Below are 8,501 nucleotides of genomic sequence, written 5' to 3' on the forward strand. Positions count from 1 at the left end.
CAGACGGCAGCCCACCAGGCTCCCCCGTCACTGGGATTCTCCAGGCAAGAACACTGGAGTGGGCTGCCATTTCCTTCTCCAGTGCATGAAAGTGAAAAGTGAAAGTGAAGTCGCTCAGTCATGTCCGACTCTTAGCGACCCCATGGACTGCAGCCTACCAGGCTCCTCCATCCATGGGATTTTCCAGGCAAGAGTACTGGAGTGGGGTGCCATTGCCTTCTCCGAAAGATATATGCACCTGTGTATTAATAACAGCACTAGCCAGGACATGGAAGCAACCTAGATGTTTACCAACAGAGAAATGGAGAAAGAAGATGTGGTACCTGCTGGGCATACAAACCAAGGAAACCCGAATTGAAAGAGACACGTGTACCCCAATGTTCATCGCAGCACTGTTTACAATAGCCAGGACATGGAAGCAACCTTCATGTCCATCGGCAGACGAATGGATAAGAAAGCTGTGGTACATATACACGATGGAATATTACTCAGCCATTAAAAAGAATGCATTTGAATCAGTTCTAATGAGGTGGATGAAACTGGAGCCTATCAAACAGAATGAAATAAGTCAGAAAGAAAAACACCAATACAGTATACTAATGCATATATATGAAATTTAGAAAGATGGTAACGATGACCCTATATGTGACACAGCAAAAGAGACACAGATGTAAAGAATAGTCTTTTGGACTCTGTGGGAGAAGGTGAGGGTGGGATGATTTGAGAGAATAGTATTGAAACATGTATATTATCATATGTGAAACAGATCACCAGTCCAGGTTCGATGTATGAGACAGGGTGCTCAGGGCTGGTGCACTGGGATGATGACCCTGAGGGATGGGATGGGGAGGGAAGAGGGAGGGGGGTTCAGGATGGGGAACACATGTACACCCGTGGCTGATTCATGTCAATGTATGGCAAAAACCACTACAATATTGCAAAGCAATTAGCCTCCAATTAAAATAAATTAATTTTTTAAAAAATAAAATAAATTAAATTAAATAGAGATATGGAAAAAAAAAGATGTGGTACATATATACAATGGAATATATATATATATTCAGCCATAAAAAAGAATGAAATAATGCCATTTGCAGCAACATGGGGGGACCTAGATATTGTCATACTGAGTGAAGTAAGTCAGATACAAAAGGACAAATATGGTATATTTCTTATATGTGGAATCTAAAAAATGGTACAAAAGAACTTATTTACAAACCAGAAATAGAGTCACAGATGTAAAAAACTATCTTATGGTTACTAGGCAGGAAGGAGGGGAGAGATAAATTGGGAGATTGGGATTGACATATACAGACTACCATATATGAAATAGGTAATTAATAAAGACCTACTGTATAGCACAGGGAATACTACTCAATACTTTGTAATGATCTATATTGGAAAAGAGTAAACAAAAGAGTGGATATATGTATAACTGATTCACTTTACTGTACAGCATAAACAAACACAACATTGTACATCAACTATACTCTAATAAAAATTTACAAAAGAGAGAGACATGGCTAAATGTAATGTGGTATCATGGAAGGGGTCTTGAAACAAACAAACAGACATTAGTGGAAAAACTGGTGAAATCCAAATAGTCTGGAGTATAGCTAATAGTATGTACCAATGTTGGTTTCTTAGCAAATGTGCCACTCTGAGGTTACAACAGGAGAAGCAGAGTCAGAGTTTTATGGGAAATCTCTGTATTATACCTGAAAACTTCCTGTAAATCTCAGATTATTCCAAAATTGAAGCTTGTTAAAATAAAAAACTAAAAAATTTTAACACCACTAGGAACTAGAAAAGTTTATCAATGATCTAAGCTTTTAAGTAGAAAATGTTTATGAACGAAGGAACTAGTACAACAACAACAAAATTGAAAAGAACAGAAGTGGAGGATACTTCCTACATGGTTTCAAGATGTACAACAAATAATCAAACAATTAAGATTGTGATATTACCGAAAGAACAGACACATAGATCAATGGAACTAAGTAATCCAAAAACAGACCCATAGCTAGTTGATTTTCAACCAAATTGCAAAGGCAATTCAATAAAGAAAGGATGTCATATTTTCAAAAAATAGCATGGGAAAGTTGAATATCCTTTAAAAAGAAACCCTCAACCAATAACATAGACTAAACACAAAAAGTCAAATGAGTTACACATCTACGAAAAATCTCAAGCTGTAAAACAATTACAATAAAATACAGGACAAAATCTTCCCACCCTTAGGTCATACAAATATCTCATAGACAGATTTCTTAGTCAATGAACCATAAAAGAAAAAAGTGATAAAATTTTTTTTCATCAAAATTTAAAATTTCAGGTTTTCAAAAGATCATGGTGAGAAAATAAAAAGTTAAATGACAGACTGGGAAATATTTCAGTAGCACCTATCAGTTAAAGTCTCATGTCCTGAATATATAAAGAATTCTAAAAACTTGATAAGAAGAAAACAGAAACCCTGGAGAAAAATCTTGGTGAAAGATTTGAGCAGATACTTTAACAAAAAAATACATATGGAATAGCGAATCATTATGTTAATACACCTGAAACCAATATAATATTACATGTCAATTATATCTCAATAAAATGACGATTAAATAATAAAAACAAAACAAAGCAACATATGGATGACAAATAAGCATGTCAAAAAATGATTTACATCAGTAATTTTTAGGAAAATGCAAATAAAACCATAATGAGATTCCACTACACATACATTTTAGTAATGACCAGAAAACCTGGGGCTGGGCTTCCCAGGTGGCAGTAGTGGTAAAGAACCTGTGTGGCAATGCAGGAGATATAAGAGACCTGGGTTCAATCCACGGGCTGGGAAGATCCCCTGGAGGAGGGCATGGCAACCCACTCCAGTATTCTTGCCTAGAGAATCCCATTGTTAGAAGAGCCTGGCAGGCTACAGTCCTTAGTGTCACAAAGAGTCGGACTCGACTAATGTGGCATAGCACACAGCACACGTGGTGGTCCAGTGGTTAAGAATCTGCCTTCCAGTGCAGGCAATGAGGGTTCAATCCCTGGTCAGGGAACAAAGATCTCACATGCCACAGAGGAACCAAGCCTGCATGCCACAACTAGAGAGAGAAGCCCGTCTGTCACAATGAAAGATACCACATGCTGCAACTATGACCTGACACAGCCAAATAAATAAATATTAAAAAAAAAAAAACAACCTGACAACACCCAGGGTTGATAGATGTGAACTTTTTATACATTATTAGGGAGAATTTAAAAACTGTATGACTATATTGGAAATGAGTCTTCAGCTTCTTAATTATCAATTAAATGCTTAGTAATCATATGACACAGTAACCCAACTCCTAGACATTTACCAAGTAAAAACGAAAACCAGATATTCACACAAAAACCTGTATGCAAATGTTCCTAGCAAATCTATTCAAAATCATCAAAATTTGGTAGTAAGTTATATGCATTATTCATTAATAGTCAAAAAGTGGGAATAATTTGAATGTTTGTCAATTGGTGAATGGGGAAAGATTGACTGCAAAGAAGCACAGGCACAATTCTGGGAAGATGGAAGTGTAGAAGTCATGTAAGAATTTGAGAGCTGGACCATAAAGAAGGCTGAGCACCAAAGAATTGATGCTTTCAAACTGTAATGCTGGAGAAGACTCTTGAGAGTCCCTTCGACTGCAGGGAGATCAAACCAGTCAATCCTAAAGGAAATCAACCCTGAATATTCATTGGAAAGACTGATGCTGAAGCTCCAGTACTTTGGCCCTCTGATGGGAAGAGACAACTCATTGGAAAAGACCCTTATGCTGGGAAAGATTGAGGGCAGGAGGAGAAAGGAGCAACAGAAGATAAGATGGTTGGATGGCATCACCAACTCAATGGATGGAGTTTGAGGAAATTCTGGGAGATAGTGAAGGACAGGGAAGCCTGGCATGCTGCAGTCCGTGGGGTTGTAGAGAATCGGACACGACTTAGTGACTGAACAACAACATATAGGCATGCCTCATTTTACTGTGCTTCACTTTACTGCAGTTTACAGATACAACATTTTTTACAAATTGAAGATTGTGGCAACCCTACACTGAACAAGTTTCTTAGTGCCGTTTCTCCAATAGCATTTGCTCTCATTTCTCTCTCACACTCTCATGCTGCTGCTGCTGCTGCTAAGTCGCTTCAGTCATGTACGACTCTGTGCGAGCCCATAGATGGCAGCCCAGCAGGCTCCTCAGTCCCTGGGATTCTCCAGGCAAGAACACTGGAGTGGGTTGCCATTTCCTTCTCCAATGCATGAAAGTGAAAACTGAAAGTGAAGTCGCTCAGTCGTGTCCGACTCTTCAAGACCCCATGGATTGCAGCCCACCAGGCTCCTCCGCCCATGGGATTTTCAAGGCAAGAGTACTGGAGTGGGTTGCCAGTGCCTTCTGCGCATACTCTGATAATTCTTCATATATTTCAAAATTTCTTGTTATTAGTATATTTGTTATGTTGATCTGTGATATTTGATGTCACTACTGCAACTGTTTGAGGCACCATGTACTGCACCCATGTAAGAGAGCAAAGTTAATAAATGTGTGTGTTCTGACTCCTCCACAGACCTGTGTTTCCCCTATCTTGCTCCCTCTCCTCAGGCCTGTTTGCCAAGACACAACAATCTTAAAGTGAGGCCAGTTAATAACCCTACAAAGGCCTACACGTGTTCAAGTGAAAGGAAGAGTCGTATGCTTTCACTTAAAATCAAAAGCCAGAAATGATTAAGCTAAGTGATGAAGACACACAGAGAGCTGACACAGGCCCAAAGCTAAGCCTCTTACATCAGTTAACCAAGTTACAAATGCAAAGTTCTGGAAGGAAATTAAAAGTGCTACTCCAGTAAAGGAATGAATGACAGGACAGCAAAACAGCCTTATGCTGATATGGAGAAAGCTTGAGTGGTCTGCATACAAGATTAAAGCGGCCACAACATTCTCTCCAGTTGAAGCCTAATGCAGAGCAAGGCCCCAGCACTCTGCAATTCTGTGAAGGCTGGGAGAGGTGAGGAAGCTGCAGAAGAAAAGTTTGACGTGAGCAGAGGCTGGTTCATGAAGTTTCAGGAAAGAAGGCCCCTTCTAAATCTATCAGTGCATGGTGAAGAAGCAAGTGCTGATGTAGAAGCTGCAGCAAGTTATCCAGAATATCTAGCTAAGATCAGTAATAAACATGGCTACACTAAACAACAGATTTTCAGTGTAGACGTAACAGTCTTATACTGGAAGAAGATGCCATCTAGGACTGCCACAGTTAGAGAAAAGAAGTCAATGCTTAGCTTCAAAGCTTCAAAGGACAGGCTGACTTTATCACAGGCTAATGTAGCTGGTGACTTTAAGTTGAAGCCAATGCTCATTTACCATTCTGAAAATCCTAGGGCCCTAAACAATTATGCTAAATCTACTCTGTCTGTCCTCTACAAACAGAACAACAAAGCCTGGAGAGCAGCACATATGCTGACAAGATGATTTACTAAACATTTTAAGCCCACTGTTAAGACCTACTGCTCAGAAAAAAAAAAGATTCCTTTCAAAATATCACTGCTCACTGATAATACACCTAGTCATCCAAGCTCTCTAATGGAGATACATGAGATTCATGTTGTTTTCATGCCTGCTAACACAACATCCATTCTTCAGCCCACTGATCAAGGAGTCATTTCAACTTTCAAGTCTTTTATTTTTTAACGAATACAATTTGTAAGGCTATAGCTGTCATAGATAGTGATCCCTCTGCTGGATCTGGACAAAGTAAATAGAAAGCCTTCTGGAAAAGAGTCACCATTCTGGATGCCATTAAGAACATTAAGGATTCATGGTAAGAGGTCAAAATATCAACATTAACAGGAATTGGACGAAGTTGATTCCAGTCCTATTGGATGACTTGGAGGGGTTCAAAACTTCAGTGAAGGAAATAACTGCAGATGTGGTGGAAACAGCAAGAGAACTAGTATTAGAAATGGAACTTAAAAATGTGACTGAATTGATGCAGTTTCAAGATAAAACTTTAACCAATGAGGAGTGCCTTCTTATAAATGAGCAAAGTGGTTTCTTGAGATGGAATCCAGTGATAGTAAAGATGCTGTGAATCTGCAGTGGCAAGGTTTTGAAAGAATTGACTCTAATTTTGAAAGAAGTCCTACTGTGGGTAAAATGCTATCAAATGGCATCACTGCATGCTACACAGAACTTGTTTGTGAAAGCAAAAGCCTACTGATGCAGCAAACTTCATTTCTGTCTTATTTTAAGAAATTGCCACAGCCACCCCAACCACCATTGTGATCAGTCAGCAACCTCAAGGCATGGGCTTCCCTGATGGCTCAGTGGTAAAGAATCTGCCTGCCAAAGCAGGAGACACGGTTCAACCCCTGATCCTGAAAGATGCCACAAGCCACACAGAGCTAACTAAGCCTGTGAACCACCACTGCTGAGCCTGTGCTCTAGAGTCCAGGAACTGAAACTACTTAACCCATGTGCCATAACCACTGAAGCTGACACACCTAGTGCCCGTGCTCCACAAAAAGAAAAGCCACTACAATGAGAAGCCTATGCCACACAACTAGAGAGAGAGTAGCCCCCACTCTCCCAAACTAGAGAAAAGCCCATGCAGCAACAAAGACTCAGCACACCCAAAAATAAACAAATGAATAAAACTACTCCTTAAAAAATAATTGAGGCATGACCCTCCACCAGCAAAAAGATTATGACTTGCTGAACACTCATGTGATGGTTAATATTTTTCAGCGGTAAAGTATTATTTAATTAAACTAAATATATTTTAAAGATATAATGCTATTTCACACTTAACAGACTATAGTATAGTATAAACAACTTTTATATGCACTAGAAAACCAAAAAATTCACATGACTCTACTGTGGTATTCACTGTATTGTGAGGGTCTGGAACTGAACCTGTAATAATATCTCCATGGTATGCCTGCATCTTGATGGTGATGGCATTTGTAAAAACTCAAAGAACTATATAGTAAAAATGGTGAATACCTCACTATTTTTATTCAGGTATACCTCAGTAAGCCTGAATTTAAGAAAAACTAGTGAAGAAGTAATTTTTTGTTGTTTAGTAGCTAAGTTGTGTCTGACTCTCTTGCAACCCCATGGATTGTAGCCCGCCAGACTCCTCTGTCCATGGGATTTCCCAGGCAAGAATACTGGAGTGGATTGCCATGCCCTCCTCCTGGGGATCTTACCAACCTAGGGATCAAACCCATGTTTCCTGCATTGGAGGCAGATTCTTTACCACTGAGGCACCTGGGAAGCCCAAAGAAGTAATACTGAATAAAAAAATTAATTCTAAAAAATAGGAGAGAAAGAAAAAAGAAAGAATAGATGAGAGAAATTAAAAGCATAAGTCAGTTATATGAGTAATTATATGACATGCAAATGGATTAAACACTTTAATTAAACAGCAGATTTCCAGACTAGATTTAAAAAAAAACACTCAAGTGTGTGTTGTTACACTTGAAATACAAGTACACAGATTGAAAGCAAAATAATGAAAATATACATCATACAAACTATAATGTAAAGGAAGCTTGTGTGGTTACATTAATATCAGACAAGGTAAACTTCAAGGCAAGAAGTGTACTAGAGATATAGGGTAGCATTCCCTAAAGATAAAAGCATCAATTCAACAGAAATACACAGAACTCCTGACTTTTTACATCCAAAATAACATAGTTTCAAACAAGATAAGAAAACAAACAAAGGAGAAATAGACAGAACCCCAATCTTACTTTAATATACCCTTCTCTGGTATGTTAGACTAAAAAAAAAAATTATGTAAGTTATATAGACTCTGAACAAAATTACTAACAAATTTAACAAACTTTATACACTAAGCATAAAAAGCGTGTGCCACATCCTGGCCACCCACCTGTGAAACCTGACCAGTTTTCTCAGTTGGAGCTTCTCACCTTTGTGCTTGGAAGGAGTTTTAGGCATGAGGATAGAGTGGTCATCCACAGCCACCAGCTCAGCCCGGGGCTCCGAGGGCTCCGAGGGCTCCCCACATCTATGTCAATATGTCTACGTTAGGATGCCCCCACAGCTACATCATACATCACTACGTCTGTGATTCACGAGTCCCCGCAGCCACGTCAGACGTCACTACATCTGATTCGGGCGCCCCCATAGCTACATCACACATCACTACATCTGATGTGAGAGTCCCCACAGCCACGTCAGATGTCACTACATCTGTGATACTGACATCCCCACAGCTACATCAGACGTCACTACCTCTGTGATACTGGCGTCCCCAAAGTTACGTCATACGTTGCTACGTCAAACGTTACTACGTCTGTGATTCGGGTGCCCCCCACAGCTACGTCACTACGTCTGATATGGGCGTTCTCACAGCTCCGTTACACGTCACTACGTCTGATATGCGCGCCCCAAAGGCTACGTCATGCGTCACTACGTCTCTGATTCCAGTGTCCCCACAGCTACGTCATG

The 8,501-nt window shown here is 39.6% G+C and overlaps 1 protein-coding gene across 18 annotated transcripts in view; it reads right to left on the minus strand.

Moving 5' to 3' along the window:
* TEX9 (testis expressed 9) overlaps positions 1–8,501 on the minus strand; it is a 201,717-nt gene that overhangs the window by 166,861 nt on the left and 26,355 nt on the right. For 9 of the 18 annotated variants that reach the window (XM_081510216.1, XM_081510228.1, XM_081510202.1 and 6 more), the window contains exon 1: positions 7,921–8,074. The exons of 2 other annotated variants lie outside the window; for them this stretch is intronic. The gene's annotated coding sequence lies outside the window, so the exon portion shown is untranslated. Of the gene's footprint in view, positions 1–7,920; positions 8,075–8,501 lie in introns of those variants that run through there. 7 more of the 18 variants (XM_081510219.1, XM_081510209.1, XM_081510218.1 and 4 more) reach the window with 1 other exon arrangement.

The sequence above is a fragment of the Giraffa tippelskirchi genome, chromosome 7 (genome assembly GCF_054371585.1).
Source record: "Giraffa tippelskirchi isolate mGirTip1 chromosome 7, T2T-mGirTip1v1.2.pri, whole genome shotgun sequence".
Lineage (NCBI taxonomy): Eukaryota > Metazoa > Chordata > Mammalia > Artiodactyla > Giraffidae > Giraffa > Giraffa tippelskirchi.